Source organism: Macaca mulatta, chromosome 9 (assembly GCF_049350105.2).
Source record: "Macaca mulatta isolate MMU2019108-1 chromosome 9, T2T-MMU8v2.0, whole genome shotgun sequence".
Taxonomy (NCBI): domain Eukaryota; kingdom Metazoa; phylum Chordata; class Mammalia; order Primates; family Cercopithecidae; genus Macaca; species Macaca mulatta.
The window spans coordinates 102377985-102401489 of record NC_133414.1 but is presented as its reverse complement, the minus strand read 5'-3'; the positions used below and the strand labels follow the sequence as shown (position 1 = coordinate 102401489).

At 37.1% G+C, this 23505-nt stretch overlaps 1 long non-coding RNA gene across 1 annotated transcript in view; it reads left to right on the top strand.

The window, feature by feature from the left end:
- LOC144331169 (uncharacterized) overlaps nucleotides 1-23505 on the top strand; it is a 338119-nt gene that overhangs the window by 207819 nt on the left and 106795 nt on the right. Inside the window, exon 3 of the long non-coding RNA XR_013398123.1 lies at nucleotides 13816-13984. This is a non-coding gene — a long non-coding RNA (uncharacterized LOC144331169). The remainder of the gene's footprint in view (nucleotides 1-13815; nucleotides 13985-23505) is intronic.

Genomic DNA, 23505 nt, shown 5'->3' with positions numbered 1-23505 from the left:
CTCTTACTATTGTTAAGTTTCTGTAAGTTGCTGTCATTATTAATGCCCACTCAAAATCTAAAAATTATTTCCAGACTTGATCTGATACCTGTCTACTTCTTAAAACACTATTTGGGTACAGAGAACATATTGATGGGGAAGTGATGTGTTTTAATTAGACTTGAATTCTCTGCTCTGGGAAATCTCTGTATAGAAGCCAGGCTTGCTTTAAGCATAACTCAATACTTTGAAGCAGAAAGTTAAGTGCTACAGCTCATCTGGAAGAAATTACACATAATAGCATCAAGTTCACCACCACTAATAGGAAATATAGTGTCCTCAGGTGGGTGATAAAATAGGGTAAATGAAAGTACATGCTATCTCTTGAAATAATTGCAGTGACTATGCATTACGCATTGTGAGGTTTTAAAAGAGGAATAAGAAAACTTTATTATTAGTGTTACAGGAATGAAATATAAAAGGAACTGCTGCAGAAAGTGCCATAGCTATCTGTGACAAAATGCCTCAGTCTCTCTCTCTCTCTCTCTCTCTCTCTCTCCCCGCCCCCAAAACTGTCTCTCTCTTTTTGAAAAACAACCAGAACTATCCTTGGAGGAGTAAACTTATTCTAGTCACAAAACAATTGCTATAACAACCCACCCAATGTTTCTGTGTATTTTCTTCCCACGTGGTCCCGAGTCTCAGATCAGAGACTTTATCCTGACAATAAAACCCTGGTAAGCTTATACCGATTGCTTTTTTTTTTTTTTTTTTTTTTTGGTACCCAGTGTTGTGCTAGAAACTGGAGCAAGGCATTCACCAAAGATAAAAACTTATCAGCAGGATAATTTCCATCTCTGATGAAAACCCAAAGTCAATTACTACCTAGGCAGTGTTTCCCTTCTATAAATCCTGGAGTCAGTCTGTTTTCCAGTCTCACAGAAATAACTCAATTTCCAGTAGTATACAAGGGAAACTTCTGGAAAACACCTACATAATCAAGATACTTGTTGCTTGAAGTAGACCATTAGAGCCATGATTCAAATCTGTAATTTTGGAGGAAAAAATACCTCACTGGGTCTTCCTATATTTAGTTAATCAAAAAGAAATTAAAGATTAAATGAAGCTAATTAATATATCCATCTTAATCATTCCACATTGTATACATATATCAGAACATCACATTATAGCTCATGAGTATATACAATTATGATTTGTCAATTGAAATAATATTTATAACAAATGTTTCAAATTGAAGATAATGTTTCTATCAATGTGTTCATTCCAAGCATAGCAGTGACATTTCCAGTATTTAATTTTTATTTTAGCCTTTCAAGTAACGTTACCTGAAAACAACTTATCCTGAATGTCTGACTAGAAGGAAATAATTCAATGAGTTAAAAATAATAAAGATAGCAAAATTGTTTTAACATATGGTAAGCTAGATAGAGATAAGCAAAAGATAATATTCTATTTTCTGGTTTCTGTAAACACCTTGGGAGAAAAACTAGTATCTCTTTCCTCAACACCAATTGTTGAAAGTTATCTCTTTTTCCCCCTCAGGCCTTCTCTTTGTAACCTATTAGATCTGCTATGAACTGAGTTGTGTCTCCCTCCAAATTCATATGTTGAAGCCCTAACCCCTAATATGATGGTATTTGAAGATGGGGCCTTTGGGAGATTATTAGGTTTGGATAAGGTCATAAGGGTGAAGCCCTCATGACAAAATTAGTGCCCTTACAAGAAGAGATACCAGAGAGTTTTTTTTTCCTCTCTCTCAAGGTGGCTATCAACAAGCCATGAAAAGAGCCCTTACCAGACACTGATTATACTGGGATCTTGATCCTGGACTCCTGGCCTCCAGAACTGTAAGAAAATAAATTTTTCTTATTTAAGCCACCCCATTTATGGCATTTTGTTATGGCAGCCAAGCAGACAAAGACAAGGTCTAAACGGGTGAAATCTGAAATTTAATCAATTCACATGGACACCTAGACCAAGCCTATTGGATTGTGTTATTTTAAATGTCTAGAAAAATTGCTTGAATAATAGCAAATATGGGCTTTTTTTTTTTTTTCCTACAGAGAGAGTAACACTATGTTAAATTTAACCAGCTGAGTTATTTCTTGGGAAATCTAGTGCTTAACATATATTTACTCTGAAGATGCCCTCAAAAGATAATGACATCTTAAAATAGGAATATTTTATGTATATAGTTAAGGTATATGTAGATATAACTTAAGAGCAGGAGCAAACATCACATAATCATAGAATATCAAAATGTCTCTGTGAAGTCCAGATTTCCTGGGGAGAGATTTGGGAGTTTTAACTGACTCAGGATCAATCTTGTGAGATAAAGCTTCCCCATTACAGCTTTAATCAGACTGATAGTGGATTAATGTCTTTTATATACTGGGACTCCACAATACTTAATTTGAAGAAAGATTTCTTGAACACATTGGTCTACTTCAACCTTTCATTTTGCTAATGGGGAAAATGAATTCCTTAAATTAAAGGAGTCACCTTCTTCTTTCTTCAGTCCATGTAAAATTTATATAGTTCCCCTCAGCTTCTCTGAAGAGAGTGACCTTCCTGTTAACTTTAGCATCACTACAATGCCATAATCTTCCTTCCAGCCTGGTGTTGGCTCCTTCTCTTCTCATCAATAGCCTATTGTCTTGTAAATGACATTAACTCAAGCAAATCTCCTCTATACCCACTCTAGGCAAGAAGTATAGCCTAAGCCAGAGGTCAGCAAACTATAACCTGTGGCCAAATCTGGCTCTCCCCTCTATATTTTGTAAATAAAGTTTTATTGGAACACAGCCACCCTCCTTTGTTTATGCATTGTCTATGTCTGCTTTCATGCTAAAGGGCCAGAGCTTAGAAGTTTCCATAAAGAACATGTAGCTTACAAAGTCTAGCATATTTGCTATTTGGCCATTTATAGGAAGTTTTCCAACTCCTGGCCTAAACTATCATCAAGGCTATTCAGTCTACTGATTACCTAGAATTGAAAGCCACAACTCTGGATAGATTTGAATCTGATATTTTTCTTTCTTTCTTTGCTATGTCCTTGGTTATGTGATATTAGCTTTTTCACCAGTGGAAGTGGGTCACTGTACATCTGAGCAACATTTGGAATCTTTTGGAAAGCACTAAAAACCTCTTACAAATGTTTTACTTTTTGTTATGTCCAATTTCTTTGATTTATAGTCAGCTGTTCAACATCTGGAGAATTCGTTTCCAAGTGTTGTGGTCTCTTTTTTTCTAGGATATATTGTTTGTCAAGTAGTCTGAAAGGAAAATTTGTCATTGTGATAATTTCATATATATATTTTTTGTCAGTCTGTTGTGACTTAGAGTGATTTGAACCAGGCTTTTTACCTATATCTCACTATGTTTTGTAGGAATAGAGATAAATCTATTCCCACTGACCCTATACTAATGAGCTGGACTTAACCAACAAGGAGAGTGTGTGACATAGAGGAAGTGAGAGGCAGGAGGATATAGTGGTATGAACAAGGGATTTAGAATCAAACAGATATAATTGGAATTCCAGCTCTAACATTTGTAAGTTGCATATTTGGAACAAATTATGTAGCTTCCCAAGCCTCTGTTTCTTCATCTGTAAAACTGAAATTATAGCTCCTACCTTATGGTGGTATTGTAATGATTAAATGGGATAATGTATAAGAGCTTCTTCCCCAGTATTTGGCACAGAGGACATATTCACAACATTTAATTACCCTCCCTTTCTTTACTTCCTCCCACTTCTATCTATCAGGACTATTTAGTTAACCCACTAACATTTTAGAATATAAAAATTCATCATTATTTGGGGATTGTAAATATTATGTGAAATAGTTGTTGGTGTAAAAAGTGGGTTTATCTAATTTGGGAAAATAAATAAATTGACCATCACAAAAGCCCTTTCATTAATCTTGACAAAGCTCAGAATATTCACTTCAGCCAATAGGTGAGTCTGGTTATGAAGCCCACCAGGTCAACCATGGCATAAGTCACATTCTGTGCAAATGTTATTTAGAATTGTGTTCCACATGTGTAAATTGAGCTGGGGAATTGAGATGGTATATGTGTTCTTGAAAAAGACTAAAATGTGGGGCTTAATACCTCAGTATTTCAGGTGAGTGTGTTTTTTAATCTAAGTGTCCCAGAATAATTATCTTCTATTTCCATTGGGTCATACATAGCCCTCATGGCTTAATTGATTAGATAATTTTGAATTAAGTATAATTTGAGCTTACTATTTGAGACTTACAAATCACATGGACATTATGACCTTATTAGCTTCATCAGAATCACCATTTTCTTCCACCATAAAAAGCTCATTCATTATGAGTCATTCCTAAGAGGGAGAGGGAGAGAAAGAGGAAGAGAGTGAGAAAGAGGAAGAGAGAGAAAACGATCTGTGCAGGCACTGGCCAGATTCTCATAGCAACTTTTCCTTATTGCTATTCTACTGCAGGATTTGTACTTCCACAGTGATCCACCGACATTTAAACAATTTAACTATACTTTGGTGACCTGGGTCTTAGTATAGATGTAGTAAAGGAGCACTTTGTTTAAAAAGCACAAATGAAGCCAGTGCTTATTTAGGTTTGATAAATGTGGCTGTGTGTTCTATGAGTTACATTTGTTATGAGGAATAACATTCAAAAGATGCCTTATTATGTATCCAAACTAAATAACACCAAAAGTTTAACGAATTTTTGCTTATCAATATAAAATAATAAGTAAAATTAAAAGATAAACATGACAACATTTCTAAAATTATATGCCTTTTATGTTTACAATGTTTCCTGAATTATATGTCATTTGCCTCATTTTTGGTACACACTCCTTAAAGTTGTTTTTGGTGCAAAGATCCTGTTTAGTTGTGTGTGGACCATCAGAGGTCTTGTGTGACCAGGAGAATGGCTGGGGCCAGTTTTGCAGGTCCCCGCCCTATCAGATACAATAACAGCTGTGAATCTGTTCTTTGAGTGGACTCCACCTTGGCAGCCCTAAGGGGAGCTGCTGGATAGTGAAACTCTCTAAAGAGTGTCAATCAGTATAGAATGGAGAAAGTGGAATTGACAATTGCCTTCTGTCTAGGAAACGTTTGATACCCACCTTCAGCAGGCTTCATTAGTTGTGTAGTACAACCCTTATTTGAGGCTCAATTACACCCCAGAAAATCAGCCAGTGCCTTGTCACTGAGGTCAGTGGATAGTATTTCTAGGTTTTTTACAGCAGGTACCCAAACTTCTGGTCTTTAGTAATTATTTTGGACTTCCCACCTCTGCTCTTTTCCCCTGCTTAGCTATTCAGGTATGTCTTATGCTACCTGATGCCACAATGAACTTAGTTGTACCTTGTATCAGTTAAATTGTGCTTCACTTTTCAAAATCCATTAGAGAGTTGCTATTTTGTGGCAGCATTTCTCTGATTGGACCCAGGGGCAAGACAGTGAAATTTCAAGGAGACACAGAGACCAGAGCTGGTTATTTACGAGTACATTATCTCATCTCTGTTTCTGGGTGTGAGGGGGTCTAGAGTAGTTAGGTTTGGCAGGTAGGTAGGTAGCTTAGCTAGGTAATTAGGTACAATTTCACACATCCACACAGTTTATATGTACAGCTGACTGGTAATCAGCTGAGACACTAAAGAGGTAACTGGAGGTTGAACTCAAAAGACAAATTGTATCTTCTTCCTTAAAAAAGTCTTCTAACTACTATCATAACAATCCAGTTAAGCAGAGAAAATATACTATGCTTTCTTCTCTCGGAGATTCATTTATTGTTAAACTATTATTGTGGTTGTTGCAGAGATTTTACAAGGAACAAAGTCACTGCAGATTCATACTATGTTGCAATCCAAATATTTTTTTCCAACTATTCCCTTCAAGTATATATTTATCTGTCTGTAAGTGAATACCCCATCTTGACATGCACTTCACAACACATTTCAAGTTTTGTTTTTCCACAGGTCAGTGCTAAAACTTTCACAACCAAATGTGAAGTAAGAAATGTAGAATATGAACACACTTATGTGCTAATTTTGAATAATAGGCCAAACTATTATTTATGAACAGTAGAATTATAGTTAAAATTTATTTTTCTTATACTTTTCAAGGCTTTACCAACTTTCAAAATGGCTACTTACTACATTTTAAAATCAAAAAGTATAAATATTATTTATAAGAGGAAATCTAATTATAGACCTGGTATTGCTGTTCTGGAACTCTAAGGAAATTGCTATTTTCCAGAGTGAGGTAGTCCATTACTAATGCAAGCTAAAGAAATGAATCCATGTAAAATAACAGTTTCAAGAAAAACAACTATTTTAGATTTTTCATTGTTTACTAAACTTAAATTTTTCATGCTTTCAGTTGAAATTATTTAATTGCCAAACAGTTTTTGTAGGGTGGAAAAAGTGAGCTTCACAATACATGCCTAATCTAATGGGTTGATGAATAATGTGGGAAGCTATCTCTGTGATGGCTACCAACAATTCTCACCTTCTAGTTTCACATCCTTATGTAATTCCTTCCCTTTGAATGAGGCCTAGACCTGGTAACTCACTTCTAACAAATAAAATATGCAGAAGTGATGGAATGTCGCTTTGAGGTTAAGCTATAATAAGGCTATGAACTCCTCTCTCCCCCTCTTATTCTTCCCTTCATCTTACTTACTGTTTCTAAGGAAAGTCAATAACCATGTTGTGAGCTCTTCTATGGTGAGGTCCAAGTGATTAGGACCTCATATCTCTGGCCTAAAGCCAATTAAGATTTGAGGTCTGCTAACAGCCACATGAATGAGCTTAGAAGCAGGTTCTAACCCAGCTGAGCTTTGATCTTGAGGCACCCCGTTAAGCCATGCGTGTATTCTTGACCCTTTGAAATTGTAAGATAATAAATACTTGTTTTAGGTCACTAAATTTTAAAGTAATTTGTAACACAGCAATAGGTAACCAATACAAATTGGTATTGGCTGCCTCGAGTAGGGTGCTGCAAAGGATTTTGAGGCTTTGTCTACTTCTTAGGAAAGGAGAGTCCATTAGTTGTGTTTGCCATGGACACAGGACACGAGAAATGGTGGCATGTGTGCTATTCTCTTATATTCATGTTCTAGTGGGATTTGGTTATGATGAACAGAATGGCAGCCAACAGAATGGACTCATTTGGTGGTCCTAGGAAACACCCTAGTATTAATATTACCCATTATTTTGTTGTGAATCATTAATATCATGACTTATGTTAATTGGTCAGATTGATTTTTCTGGGTCATAATCTGGGCTAGTTCCTGAAAAATACTGATTACATGATTCAGGGAGGCAGGCAGAATCTGAGGCAAGACTCTAAGCAGCCAAAACCAGACTTAGGTACTGGTATTTCCTGGAGTGGACCTAAGATACAAATATGAAGAATGAAAAAAGAGGGGAGAGAGAACGAAAGACAATTTTTCAATACTGTATAATTTGCCTAATATCAGCCCCAATTCTGGAAGTCATGATTGCAAAGGAAGTGGCCAAGGAAAGATGTCATTAGCTTATATGTGTTGGCAGAAGAGACGACTCTAAGGAATTGCTGCTTTCCAAATATTGATACCTGCGTATCCCGAGAAGACCTACAAACCCCACGTTCCTCAACACAGGTCCTGGGGCACTGCTGAAATGAGGACACGCAGGCTCCCTTTCTCAGGGAGAATTCTAAGTCTGCAGTTAACAATGGCCTGTGATCCAAAGGATTGAGAAACTTTAACAAAGAAAATTATATTAAAAAAACATTTTCTTATTTTTGAGACCTATTTCATAGACAAATAATGTTCAGTCATGCTCCGTTTCATGGGTGGGAGTATGATGTGCACAACCAAATGCCATATTTTTGAAAGTCTGAAAGGAAGTTTTTGTCATTTCTTAGGAATTGAAAGAAGTATGAGTTTTTTGTGAGATACACCTGAGGACTGCTGAGAAAATACTTACATAGATGATGCATGAAAATGCTAAGAAAATGTTTGCGTAGCTGAAGTATGCCTATTTTTCAATGTCTAACTTGAAGACTATACTAGAATTTAAATTACTTTAACAAGATACTTAGAATGTTTCCAAGGGCATTATCTAGAAAGAAAGAAATGTATGTATTTAAAAAATTTAATCCAGATAGATAATTCTTGGTGCTTATTAAGTTATTCATGGTTTCCAAAGAACCAAATGTCATAGGAGCTTGTACATTCTCATATTTAAAGAACATGGGAAATGATAAGAAAATGTTTAAGAAGTTTTAGTGATATTTATGTTCTATCTTCTTATCTTGTTAAACTATGCTGAATTTAAGCATGACCCTAGTGAGGACCCCTCTATGAGATTTTTTTGCCTTGATTGGAATATTCCTTCATTTATTTCTATTAAAATACTCTCATTCATTTGACCTCAGAGCTCTTTCCAGATGAGAAAAAAATAATTTTTTTATTTCATTCTCTCATGATCACTTCGGACATCCCTGGAAATCTCTTTGCCACACAAGCCCACTGGGACATGTATATAAATGCGCGAGTGCACACACACACACACATAGCCACACGTGCTAAGAGAAAAACATTTACATGAGACTGAGAAGGGAAATACTAATATTTTCTTTATTTTGGTTCAGGCAAGTGCAGCGGAGAAGGTAAAAAGGACCTGGCGGGTAAATGACCTTTTCATGCTTGTCATGCAAAGAATGAGTTATCCTGAGTCTGCATCTGGGTTTCTGTCTGGGCTCTGATGCATTAATTTCTTCCTCAGGAAGCTGATGCTCCTTTTACTCTTTACTAATAAAAGAGATAGGAAATGCTTCCCCTAAGAGTTTCAAAACATGCTTGATTTCTTTTAAGTCCAAGAAAAACATACTTAGTACTTGGCTGATGTTTTCTCCAATTGTTTCCTGGACAGAATCTCAGATGCCAACTAGTTTGGATCAAAAGAGAGTGCTTGCCCCTCACTCCGCCTCACTTCTGTCTAATCCTCTTGTCCCTTCACAACAGTTTTGGTTATCTTTCTCTTCACAGCAGAGACTGGATTCAAGCCTGAGTTTCACCTTGAAGTGTTTGCTTGGCAAGAATTAGTGGGTGATTATGTTTAAAATATCCAGTTATTTTCTGGTTAGTGTAAACAATCCCATAAGTGGAAAAGCAGGTACATATGCATCCTTGCTCTTGTGTAGTCCTGTGGTTCCTCTGGCTCCAATGGACTGAATATTCCAATCCTGTCCATCCCACCATGTGTACAGATCACGCATTCCACATCTTTCTGACCACAGAACACACTATTTCTGAGTAAGGTCCAAAGAAATTTTATGGATTTTCCATACCACGCAGAGGGGTAAGCCCTGGATTTGCTCTGGTTGGTGTCACCTGAGGAGTGGGTGTATTTCCTGGGGTTATGAACCAGAGTCAGACACTCAGGCCAACCCCTAGGGACACAATTAGATTCAGACGGACATAGACTAACCTCCTACAGTCCAAGGAAAGCAATAAAACTAAAAGAGCAGCTTTTAGTTTTTACTGCAAAAAATTCTGGTCCCAAACTGTACTTACTTGGTTAAGGCCTGTTTGAGTAGATGCAGAAAGAGAGAGAATTTCTTGTGTCCTGTTATTAGGGTCAAAACAAACTGCTTAGTGTGGTGGCTCATGCCTGTAATCCCAGCTACTCAGGAGGCTGAAGCAGGAGGATTCCTTGAGGTCAGGAGTTCAAGACCAGCCTGGCTAACATAGTGAGACCCTGTCTTAATCGATCAATCAATCAATACCAGAATGCCAGGAAGTGAGGCCTGGTGTTTTTTGAAGTTCCTAAGTGCTTCATTTATGTTTCAGCTGACTGAAAACCCAGCTGTGCTGAGATGGAGCCATAAACAAGATAATTACATTAAGACAATAATATGTGTTGCTCATCTCAATTAATATCAATCAACACTATGCAACTGTTTGCTTATCACTCTGCCCCCTTCAAGCTAGAAATTATCCTTTGTACTTCCTTCTGTAAACCCTGAAATCCAATGAATCACCAAATAATATTGGTATCACCTCCAAAATATATCTCAAATAAAGATACCACTCTGCGTCTCCACTGTCACCAATTTCATTTTGTCTACCACCAGCTCTTTCCTTAGGGTATATTTTTGTCAACTCCTTTGAAGATCAGTTGGCTATAGATATGCAGCTTTATTTCTGGGTTTTCTATTCTGTTCCATTTATCTTATGTGTCTATTTTTAGACCAGTACCATGCTGTTTTGGCTACTGTAGCCATTTAGTATAATTTGAGGTCATGTAATGTGATGCTTTCATCTTGGTTCTTTTTGCTTAGGATTGCTTTTGTTATTTAAGCTCTTTTTTAGTTCTATATGATTTTTAGAATTCATAAATTTTTTTCTAATTTTGTGAAAAATTATGTTGGCATTTTGAGAGGAATTGCTTTAATCTGTAGATTGCTTTGGGTAGTATGGCCATTTTAACAATTCTTCAGATCCATGAGCATGGAAGATTTTTCCATTTGTTTGTGTCACCTACAATTTTTTCATAAGTGTTTTGCAGTTTTCACTGTAGATACCTTTCACCTCCTTGGTCAAATATATTCTTGGGATTTTTGGAGTTATTGTAAATGGGATTTTCTTCTTGATTTGGTTCTCACCTTGACCATTATTGATGTATAGAAATGTTACTGATTTTTGTGTGTTGATTTTGTATCCTGAAACTACTAAATTTGTTTATCAAATTTAAGAGTTTTTATTTTGAGAAGTCTCTAGGGTTTTCTATTTATAAGATCATATTGTTAGCTGGGCATGATGGCTCACGCCTGTAATCTCAGCACTTTGGGAGGCCAGGCAGGTGGATCACCTGAGGTCAGGAGTTCAAGACCATCCTCGCCAATATGGTGAAACCCCTTCTCTACTTAAAATAAAAAATTTAGCCAGGCATGGTGGTGGGCACCTGTAAGCCCAGCTACTTCAGAGGCTGGGGCAAGAGAATCACTTGAACCCAAGAAGCAGAGGTTGCAGTGAGCTGAGATCGCACCATTGCACACCAGCCAGGGTGACAGAGTGAGACTCCATTTCGGAAAAAAAACAAAAAAACAAAAAACATATTGTTAATGAATAGAGATAATGTAGATAATGTAGCTTCCTCTTTTCCAATGTGAATGCCTTGTATTTTGTTCTTTTGTCTGATTGCTCTGGCTAGGACTTCCAGTACTATGTGAATGGGAGTGGTGAAAGTGGCACATGGAACATTCTCCAAAATAGGCCATATGTAAGACCACAAAACACGTATCAATAAATTTTTTAAAAAAGAAATTATATCAAATATTTTCTTAGGTCGTAGTGTAATAAAACTAGAAATCAATACCAAAAGGAACTCTTGAAACTGTGCAAACACATGGATATTAAACAACATTCTCCCAAATGATCTTTTGGTCAAAAATGAAATTAAAATAAAAATTAAAAAATCTTTTGAAATGAGTGAAGTAGAGACACAACATACCAAAACCTGTGGGATACAGCAAAAGCAATGTTAAGAGGAAAGTTTATAAAATTAAATGTATACATAAAAAATAGAAAGATCACGAAGTAACATAATATCACAGGAACTAGAAAAAAACAAGAACAAACCAAATCCAAAGTAGCATAAGGGACATAATAAAGATTAGAGAAGTATTAAATGAAATTGAAACCAAAAAAATTACAAAAGATCAGCAAAATGAAAAGTTGTTTGTTAAAAAGATAAGCAAAATTAATAGACCAGTAGTTAAACAACCAAGAAAAGATTCAAACAAACAAAATGAGAAATAAAAAAGGAGACATTACAATTGATACTACAAAAATACAAAAGATCATGAGAGACTATTATGAACAACTCACAAACTATAAAACCTAGTGGAAATGAATACATTCCTGGAAACCTACAACCTCATAAGATTAACCAGGAAGAAATAGAAATTCTGAACCAAAAAATATTAATAACAAGTAGCAAAATTGAATCAATGATTTAAAAAAATCTACCCCCCATCCCACACCAACAAAAAGCCCAGGACCAGATGGATTCACAGCCAAATTCTAACAAGTATACAAAGAAGAACTGGTACCAGTCTTTGTAAAACTGTTCCAAAAAATCAAGGAGGAAGGAATCTCTTCTAATTCATTCTACAAAGCCAGTATGACCCTGAACAGTATCACCAAAGCCAGACAAGGATGCAAAAACAGAAAAGTACAGACCAAATATCCCTAATGAACATAGGTGCAGAAATCCTCAATGAAGTATTAGCAAATCAAATCCAACAGTACAGCAAATAGATAATACACCATGAACAGGGGGGATTTTTTCCAGGGTTGCAAAAATGGTTCAACATATGCAAGTCAATGAATACATCACATAAACAGAATTAATGACAAAAACCATATCACCATCATAATAGATGAAAAAAATTCTTTAACAAAATTCGGCATCCCTTCATGATAAAAACCTTCAGCAAATTGGGAATATAATGAACATACCTCAAAATAATAAAGGTCATATATGACAAACCCATACCAACAACATACTGAATGGAGAAAAGTTGAAAGCAATTCCCTAAGAACTGGAACAACACTATCAGCTCTTGTGGTGTTTTCCAATCAGTACTTGCTATCTAGTCTTGCCCCCATCCAGTCCATACAACATTCTAGGATATTCTGAAATGTAAGTCTGATTCTATTACTACTTTGGTTAAAATCCTTAAAAGGTTTCCATTGTTCTTAGGATCAATGTGGGTGCCTGATACACATAATGGCTACTCTGTGAAAGAATGACTGAGCGAATGAACACACTTTGGCTAATCATAATTTGTGATCTAGGTAAATAGCATATGATTTTCTCAGTCTTTGAATAAGGAAAAGTTGATGTGCCCAAAAAAAGACTTTCTGACTCTAAACCACATAAAAGCCACCCAAACACCTTCAAAATTATTATTTGTCTGAATCACTCACAGTTATGAATCACCATTGTGCAAAGTGTACTGCTGTTCGGATAGTGTAACACATTTTTCTGTATGCTGTTGCCCTCTTATTCACATAGTGTGAAGTAAAAGACTGTGTTAATAGTTCATAAACCAATAATCTGTTTAAATGTTTTGGGTAAAAGTACTAAAACATGCTTTTTACTCCTTTTTCCTACTTACTTCTACTCACCTCTTTCCTGCTCTCTAGAGGTAACCTCTTTTATTTCTTCCAGCTAATTTTAAAACTATTTCCTTGACGTTGATAGGCTTACACCGCTATTTCTTGATTTTTAAGAAAATTTACTAGATTAAATCTTGATGTAGTGAGATCTAATATTTAACTCTCATTTTATGACAGCCTCCAATGCACTTTCCTTCTTCCCATTTACTTAATACAAATTATACCAGAAATTTTATTAAATCAATATTTATGGTTACATAATTATAATTATGAAAATACTATTTTCAGATGAGTCACTTAATATATTGTAATCACTTTCCTTTCTTGCCTACCTTCTAGAGTTTATAGTTGCATTTTTTGTATTAGGTTGGTGCAAAAATAATTGCATTTTTTGCCATCGAAATTAATAGTTGTTTTCCATGTTATTATCCACTGCTACTCCCATATTCTCTAAAAGAGGAGACCTCTCCTCACTGTGATCAAATACATGAGTTCGTTTTTCTCCCCTGTTGAAAGCATTATATTTTTGTGCCCAATCTGAAATATCATATTTCTAGGCCTGCTGCACAATTTTCATCCCAGGGATTTCTTCTCCCAGCATTCTAGACATATATTTCAACTCTTGCTTCTTTTTTGTTCTCACCAGGGTTGGATCCCTTGTTTACAGATGCAATACCCTTCCTCTGGAGGAGAACATCCTCCTGCAACTGGCTAAGTGGACCTGCCTGAACGTATATTTATTGTACCCTTAAATGTCAGCCGTGGTTCCATGATGGAATTCCAGGCTGAAAATCATTTTCCTCAAAGGTTTGAAGGTATGACTCGATTGTTCTCTAGTTTCCAGTATTCCTAGTGTATCTGATAGTATACTTATTTTTGATTATTTGTAAATGAGCTGATTTTTTTTCCTCTGGGCCTTTTTTTTCAGATCTTTTCTTTGAACCCAGAGTTTTGAAATTTGACAAATATGTGCCATAGTAAGGGTTTCCAGTCACTAAGCTGGGCCTTCAACGAATATCTTCCTTCCAGAAATGTGGGTTCTGAGAGTGTTTTGTATATCATTTCTTTGATATTGTATTAAATACTACCTTCCATATTTCCTAGACTTTCTTTCTGTTATTTGAACTTCCCAGATTGATCTTCTAGTTTTATCTTTTAAAAATATTATTTTCATCTCTTTTCATTTTGTTCTATTTCCTGAGGGAGATGCTTGAGATATTCTCAATCATATCTTCAAATGTGAGTGTGTTCCTGCCCTCACAGGTTTTTAATTTCAGAGAGCTATTTTTGAAATTGTATGATTGTTACTTTTTATAGCACCTTTTCATTTTTCTCTGGAGAACTTAATTATAGATTTGGAGCCATTTCCCACTGCTGTCTGTTTCTATAGCTTCTGAATACCCTTTGTCCATGTTAGAGGCTTTTCACAAATATTTAGTCTGCATACGTGCATCTTAAGAGCTAGGCACATGCATGCATACACACACAAATTTAGTGTGATTGCTGTTGTGTGTATACAGGACTTTTAAAGTGGTGTCACTGCAGAAAGATTAGCTCAGTATCCAGCCATTTTGGAACTCAACTTTGTCTGCTCTGCTCACTGAAATGTTTCCACCTTCTAAAAATTTATCATATTTTTGGTCTATTGTCTCTTCTCTTGTTCTCTTTGTCATTGTTGGTTCACAACTTTTACATTTACTTATTTTCACATAATAGCAATTTTCTGCAAGATATTTTACCTTTTGTATTAAATTATGCATGTAGAGTGTGGTATTTTAAGTTCATACCGTGTAGAAGAGCGCATCTAACAAGGAACTCTTGGTTCTACCTGAAGAGAGGCACCTAGGGTGGGTGCTATGAAAATATTTCATAAAGAAATTGACCCTCAGATAAGACTTGAAAAATAAAGAGGAATTTGCTGGGTAGACAAGAGTCTGAAAAGCATACAAAGAATATGATATAACAAGAACAAAGTCATGAGCCATAACATAGCAGTCTTTTCCATAGAACTTCAAGTTGAAACAGCATGTGCAGGCAGTGGGTGAGCGTGAGAAATGAGGCTCTGGAGTGTATCCAGCTCAGGTTAGAGAACTCCTCATATTCCATTCTGAGACCCTGTGCAAAGTACTATGAGTAATAAAAATTAGTGAGACTTCATTGTAGAGGACTGTGTGCTCGCAAAGGAGAAGTTCCCGATAAGCCCTGCTCTTGCAAACAAAGCAGGACATTCCTTCTCTGCAAACAAGAAGGATAAAGGAGCCAGCTGTAAACAGTGGGCTCTGGAAACTGGTCAGTGTTTTACTGATCTTGCGAGTCAAGGAAAGGTCAGAGAAGCAACACGTGTCCCGTGACTTGGCAACATTCCACAAACGGCTGGATAAAATAAAGCAGTGTGTGCGGTTCGGGGCGGCCGCCATGTATGTCTTGTCCTGTGTTGTCTTGTGTGTTCATTCCTTTGTTTAGGAAACACGCGGACCCCAACACTTCATTTCTTCTTTCAGCAGCATATGGTGTCGTAGACAAAGAAAGCCATGCAAATAAATAGCAATTATGCTGGGGCTAACCATGTGATTTAAAATGTGTTTCCAAAGAGGAAGATACTGTATATGATTGAGAGAAATAATTTAATGAAGAAAGAAACATTTGTAAAAGTCTCAAATTTAGATAAAGCGAGTATAGGCAAGAACAAATTATGATGGAAAGGAATAAAATGAGAACACATAGGTTGCTGGACACAGATACTGAAGAAGAACAGGCAGTCCAATTTAGTTGGTACCCAGGTAACAAAATAAATCTGATAATGTGGGCTGGGACATCGTGAAGATGGTCTAGGATGCCAGGCTGAGCAATTTTTGCTTACTTCTGTAGCCAGGGGGACCTGTGCACATAGTCAGACCTACTCAAAGGACAAGAGATGTCCCACTACCCATCCATCTCCCTCTTCCTTGCTTCTGCATAATGGCCGTCCTCACACTTTGAGCATGGAAGCATCCTTGAACTACAGTAGTAGTCTTTTAACTTGTTTTCCTTCTTATATCCATTCTCCTTTTCAATTCATTTTTCACCCATTATCCGGTAAGCTTTAAAAATGCAAATTAAATAATCTAATCTTCCTGCTTTTCACAGCTGACCGCGGCACATGGTATGAAATGCAAATTCCTTATCGTGACCTATAGGATCCTAAAATCTCTGGCCGCTGACTGCATCTCAAACTTCATGTCATACCACTTTCCTTTTCACTCCCTATGCTCCAATACAATGCCAAATTGGTCTTCCTTCTGTTTCTATAACATGACAAGCTTACACCTATCTCGTGGCTTTTCTACTTGCTGTTCTCTTTACCTGGGATGCTGTTCTCTTCTCCAATACTTTGCATGGCTGCTTCCCGTGTAGTTTTTAGATATCAGATAAAATGTTATTTTCCCAAAGTGGCTTTCTCTGGCCATTATATTGAAACTACCTTCTACTCCTTCCTCATATGCTATTGCACTAACCTATTTATTTCCTTTGGGGCACTTTTCTTAGTATGCATCCATGTTGTTTAGTTATGTTTATTATTTATTCCTCATCCCACTAGAAATTATCCTCCAAGAAGCCAGAGATGTTGCCTTTCATATTTTCTGCTGTATCCACAATGCCTAGCATAGTGCTTTGCACACATGTACAAAGCATAAAAATGTGAAATAAAGGAATAAATGGACAAATGATTATTTGAAATGTCTCTCCTCATTCTTGTTACATTAACTGCTAGATTATTGAGTGGATTCATAAGAATATTTTCCTGTAACCACAACATATTTTTCATTTTTATTATATATTCTTTCTTATTTCTGTAAATAGTTAATCTGCTATATTGTAAGCTCTATTAGGAAGGAGACCAAGTCTCTATCTTTAAACATTTCACAATTGGTGTTTTATCATAGTAGATGTTCAATAAATATTTTAATGATGTCTGGATGATGAGGAAAGGTATGTAAGGAACTAAGAGACAATTTACTGTGGGATTTTTTTTTTTTTTTTTGCATGGAAGGCAGAACACTTGTTTCTAATTATGCATAAATCATTTTACACACTATTATTATTCCTTGTTCTGGCTCTGCTGATAAGTGAGTCTTTGACCTTGGGCACACTGATTGATATATCTGCATTTGCAGTTTTGTATCTGCAGTGTAGAAGTAATGTTACTTCAAGTGTGGCCTATGGATCAACTGCATCCAGATTCCCTGGAGTGCTCATTAAATACACATTTTCATGGTCTCTATCTGAATTTACACCTGCCCAGCATCTGTTGCACGAGGATGTGGGGATCTGAATTTTTAACAAGATCTTTCAGTTATTCTTATTTATATTGATTTCTGAGAAGCACTGTTGATGGATTGTATTAAATGCTCTTCTGTGATTCTGAATTCTCCTATGTAGCTAAAATAGTGTATCTTGACCATCTGGTGAGAGAAAGAGAGAGCTATATTCTTCAGTTATTGCTCATGTAGATTGCTATTGCAGGAAGTTTCCTAGGAATTCTTGTCAGCTGCTAAACAATGTGCTGTTTTGTGTGAGTAATGGTCTATTCTTTGCATTATATTGCATTAAATTACATTATTTCTCATGCTTTGTGTCTCAGGGAAAAATAAAACTGTGGTATGGTAATTTCTCTTAGGAAATGTTTCTGCTTATATAGATCACATAGTTCATGAGTCAGATTCTTCAAACATAAACTTTTGGGGAATAACCCATGAATTTGGGAAGCTGCATTAAATTCTTCCAGTTATGAGTCCAACTTGGTACAGTGTTGCTGCTTATTTTCCAGCATGATTAAAACAAAAGGATCTGGGTATTCAGTGGTCAGTGAGCACCACTGAAGACCAACTGGGGACAGAGCGTAACCCCCTATTGAAGCGGAATATGTGATACAAATAATAAACAATAATTGCAAGAAGGGAATAATTTCCCTCTCTCTGGAAAATTTAGGGAAGGTCTTGGAGAGGGAGAAACTGGATGGGCAATTGCTGCCAAGAACATTCTCATGGAAGGAGAGGAGTAAAGAGAGTGCAAACTGAAAGGTGGCACAGGTGCAGAAGTGGGGTAGAAGTGGGAACCAGGGGAGAAATAACCTTTTGCTGGAGGTCCAGCTAAAAGAGAATTAACATCTGCCTGCTTTCAAGATTCATCATGTTTAGCAGTGTTGTAGAAAATTTTCATAGGCTGAAGATAGAAGTAAAGGTACTCTAAAAAACCTCCACGAGCATTTGAGAAGAGGCTGACTCTGAGAAGCATTTGATAAGAAGGGAATGCTTTTCAGATCAAGACTGGCCAGAAATTTAATGTCTACATGCTGTCTACCCACTTAATGTTTCTCACACACACACACACACACACACACACACACACACACCCCACATATGTATAATAGTTTCTGTTAATTAAATCCTTTATGGTAACTTGGTTGATAATTCTTGTCTTATGTTTCTGGAATTTCTGTAAGTGTTGAGAAAGACTGAACAATAGGTCTAAAAATTAATTATATTGGGAAACTCATCAAAACATGCAATTATAAATAAATAATAATTACTAAGAATAACAAAAATGACACTTAATGTTGGTGCCACAATTTTACCATTTATAAATCACTCCTCTCATCCTCAGCATGTATATCATCGCATTTAATCATCACTACAATCTGTTAAGGCAGGTCTTATCTCCCAACACTCAAAGGCATGTAAGTGGTTTGCCCAAAGTAAAAATTCTACTTAGTGGTATAGATGGCTAAGAGAAGTGGTTATTCTTTGCAACAGAAAAGGTCTACACCCAGTTTCCTTTGTGATTTGAAGGTCTTTGGAAGTTTTGAGGTCCTGAATGGCAGGTGGAATCTCTCCTTTTGACCTCTTGGTCCCATTCTCAAAGGTGAAGTGTGAACACTCTAAAGGAGAAACAGGATATAGGAAAAATGTTGGGACTCTGAGCCTGTAAATTATCTGGCACCCAAGTACATCATTAATTGGTGATATGATTTGAATATTTGTCCCCTCTACATCTCATGTTGAAATCCCCAGTGTTGGGGGTGGGCCCTGGTAGGAGGTGATTGGATCATGGGGGAGGATCCCACATGGATGACTTAGTGCCCTCCCCAAGGTAATGAATGAGTTCTCATTCTGATGGTTCACAGGAGAGCTGTTAGTTTAAAGAGCCTAGCACCTTCCTCTCCCTTGTTCCCACTCACTGCCCCTGCTTTGCCTTCTGCCTTGGTTATCAGTTTCCTGATGCTCTCACCAGAAGCCAAGCAGATATTGGTGCCATGAATGTATGGCCTGAAGAACTGTAAGCCAATCTCTTTTTTTAAAATAAATTACCCAGTCTCAGGTATTCCTTTACTGCAACTCAAGAACAGCCTAACACACTTGGGAATGCTGGAATTGGTCAGGGCTTGGTAGATCTCTTTTCAGTCGATAGGGAAATGGATAGCTCTCATGAGCACTGTGTTAACACCCAGACAGTGCTTAAATTTGAAGACCAATTTCAGACGACTTTTCCAACAACAATGTGCCTGGACAGATTGTCAGTCTGTAGTCAGATACCAACTGTTTCTGCACTTTGGTACATCACCTGCAAATTTTCCAGTCTGTGTTTTACATAGCACTGAAGCACCCTGGATACTCACGAACCTGAGAATCACAAGATATTTAACAAAAAGTGAGAGCAAGAGTTTAGTTCTGACTTACTCCTATCATGTGCCTGGGGCAGAGCTCGAGTACTCACACTCTAGCAAAGAATGGGGCACATTGTGAACTTCTAGCTGAGGAAAGGGAGAATATTGCTGTCTGAAATATATTTAGAAGGAATATCTTCAGTAACCAGTGAAATGTGTCAAATAAAGACAAGCGGAATGGAACTGCTCCATTGAGAGAGAAGCTAAGTTGTGGATTCTGAAGGTTAACAGCATTTTACAGTGTATTTATGACTTTCAGATTCCAGAAAAATTAAGCCACTTAATGAACACCAGACAACAAATCACAAGAGGAGCCATGAGAAGAATCCTCAGCTAAGAATTCTTCCCTGGTTTCCACTCTGTCTCCTAAGATGAGTGGTTCATCTATGAGCAAAATAGTTCATAGGCACCAGTCTGCCCAGACTACATTTTTTACCAGTTTAGGAAGACACGCTAATTCATGAAAGACTTATACCACTAACCTTTCTACTAAAAGCCTCAATTTATTTTCTTAATGTCTGAGGGCAGAATATAAAGACTTAATAACTACACTGCACTGTAGGAATATATGAGCTGTAAAAATAAATAAATAAAAACCAAAAACAACAACAACAAAAACACTCTTTGTAGTAAATTGTGCATTCTCTCTTTTCAATGTGCCACAGGTCATCTGGATGAAAAAAAAAATCAGAGCTCCAGAAAGTCATCTATTCCGGAAGCCCATTTTACATGTAAAAACCTAATCACCTCTGCCATAGTGAATATGGGTCTTTTGGCTGAGTATGACCTACAGGGCTTAGACCTCCAAGTGCAGCAACACCCAGCAGGAACAGATGCAATTCTAAGCAGCCAGATAATCATTTCCTAATGCAAGTGCTGGGAGCTGGAGCCAAGCACATTTCATTTCTTAGTCTCCCTATGGTACAAAGATTGATGAACAGAACATGAGGTTTTCTCAGATAACGTATGCAAGCAACCTGCTTAGAGCAGGTTCTTCTCAAATGTCACCATCTTTCTCTGCTTGGAAAGTGGAGACAAACCATTAATGAGATCACCCAACAGAGACCCACAGTGGAGGACACAAAGCTTGAGGGATTAAAGCCTCCAAGTGGACAGCACACAGAGGATAGTTTAAATACCTCTGATATGTCCTCTTTTACCTTGTTTTTGTTATGATGAATGCATGGGACTTTATCTACACTTACATTTGAATGAGGCAATGCTTTTAAAAGCACATGAGAAAGTGCCAAGCACATAGAAGCATCACTATAATAACAATTACTATGAGTAAAATTTCGTATGAGTAGAATTAAGGTTAGTCCCATTATTATAATTGCATCAATTATTATTACAGTTACCATGGCTATTGTCATGTTTGTTGAATAAGAGATCACAAGGTAGCACAAGACAGAAGAAGGATAACACACCCAAGGCTAAAATTGATTGGACCTACAGAAATCAGTTCTTCAAACACCAACACCTATATTATTGTTCTTTAAAGAAGAGCTTTGGCAATATAATAGTTTCCCAAGAAAGGCCCATTCAGTGATGGGATTTCTAAAATTATGGCAGCCTGATGCAATAAGCAGATAAATCCTTTCCCATATCCCTCCAATTCTATGATACACTGGCCTATCTCTTTTTTCCTGGCTGTCATCACCTTTATGCCCTGGACCCATTCTCCTAAGCCCTGTAAAGGGAGCATGAGAAGCTCAGGAAGCTTATGTGAAGTATGTGCTAATATATGCTTGTAACTGCAAGTTTGCTGGGAAACAGTGTGGGGTGGTGGTGGAACATGAACTCTCACACACACAGTTTCAGCTCCAAATCAGGAGCTTAGTGACTTTAAGAGGCTTCTGAGGAAATATGAGCTTCAGCTTACTACTATGTAAAAATGGGGATAATAATACCAACTTCTCAAAGATGTTAAGAAAATAAAATAACAAGTGAATGTAGCCAGAGAACCTAGAGCAAAGCAGTAGCTCAACAATGATGTATTTTCCTCTGCTGGTTACCTCTAATCAGCCCTCCGAAACAGCCCCACTTAGGTTAACATCCCCAACTCCTACCTCCTTGTTCTCAATACTATTCATTTCCAACTTACCAATATTCTCCTACTTGAATTTTAAAATGAGGAGAAGGGCTCAAGTTTCCAGCAAGATGGCCAACTAGATGTGGCTGAGAAATGCCTCTTCCATAGAAAGGAACAAAAATATCCATAAACCACCACACTTCAACAGATCTTTTGGGAGAAAACACTGAAAGTCAATAGAGAGGCCATGCAGACACTGCAGTTGAAGAGGGAGGAAGCTGGAAAGCCTGCTCAGCGTCCCCCAAGGATGTCCTCAATGATCACAATGAGCCTGGCTGACCTGGCTGACGTCAAGCTTCTTCTCCAGTTAAATCCTGAGTTCAGTTGAAAGAGACAATTCCCCAGGACAATAGATTTTTCATGATAAGTTTCTTATGGAACCATACAGCACTTAGAGTTGCAATTTGAGCACTTTATCAACCAGGGGCAAGTATTCACTAATTTCTACCATAGGCCAGGCACTGAGCTGGGTTCTAGGGAGAAAACAAAGATAATTGAGGTCAGTCCTTATGCACTCTCAAGGAGTTTACAGCAGAGGAAAACCATATTACACAACATGAACACTGTAAGGCAGTGAGTGATAGGTGCAGCCAGACAGGGGTGGTAAAGCACTACAGGAAGGTGGAGGAGGGGATCATCTCGATATCAAAGCATGAGTGTCATGGAGTGAGTGTCAGATGACTTTGGAAGCTACATGCACATTTCCAGATGCAGCTTAACAGGTTTACAAACAGCAGCCAGCTGTGATGTTATGGAAGAACATGGCACTAGAACTTAGAATATCTGGGTTCAAATTATATGTCTACCCCTACTTGTCCATGGATTTGGGACAAGTTGCTTATACTATATATGTCACAATTTTCTCATATGTCAAAGGAAGATAAAGCATATCTTGCAGGTTTGTCTTTAGGATAACTTGAGGTGGTATGCTAGATACTATGAGGATGACAGAGAATAAGAATGCTTTTTGTAGAGACTTAAATCCTACACAAACATGAGGTATGATTGTTGTTATGTTACTAAGTTGTAGTTCATTCATCCATGAGATTTATAATGTGTTTCTCCAGAAAATCAATCTCACAGGATATTGTTAGATAATATGCCACTTTCCAATGGCTTCCCAGAAAACTCTTGGGGATATTTGAAACACCAGAAAAGAGCTCTCAGTACAATATTATATTAGACAGGTTACTTAATGGAATTATATAATTAATGTATCAGATACTAGGTGGGGGACTCTTATATTGACACTGATAACTCATGAGCAAACTCAGGCTGCATAATGTATTTCCCTGACCCTAAACCCTGTTCATTTCTCAATCAAGCATACAGCCTTTTGGATGCTATTATTTCTGTGATCAATATCTCAGTAGTTTCTAGAACTCTATTAAATGTACTGAATCTTGTAAGTAGCCAAAAATTTCCTTTTAGCCAAGTCTCCAGCAAAAGATCATTCCGTCTTCCCTGGCACCTGCACATTTGATCTACTTCAAGTATCAAAGGAAACAGGAATTGTTTACCCCCACCACATGTATTATTAT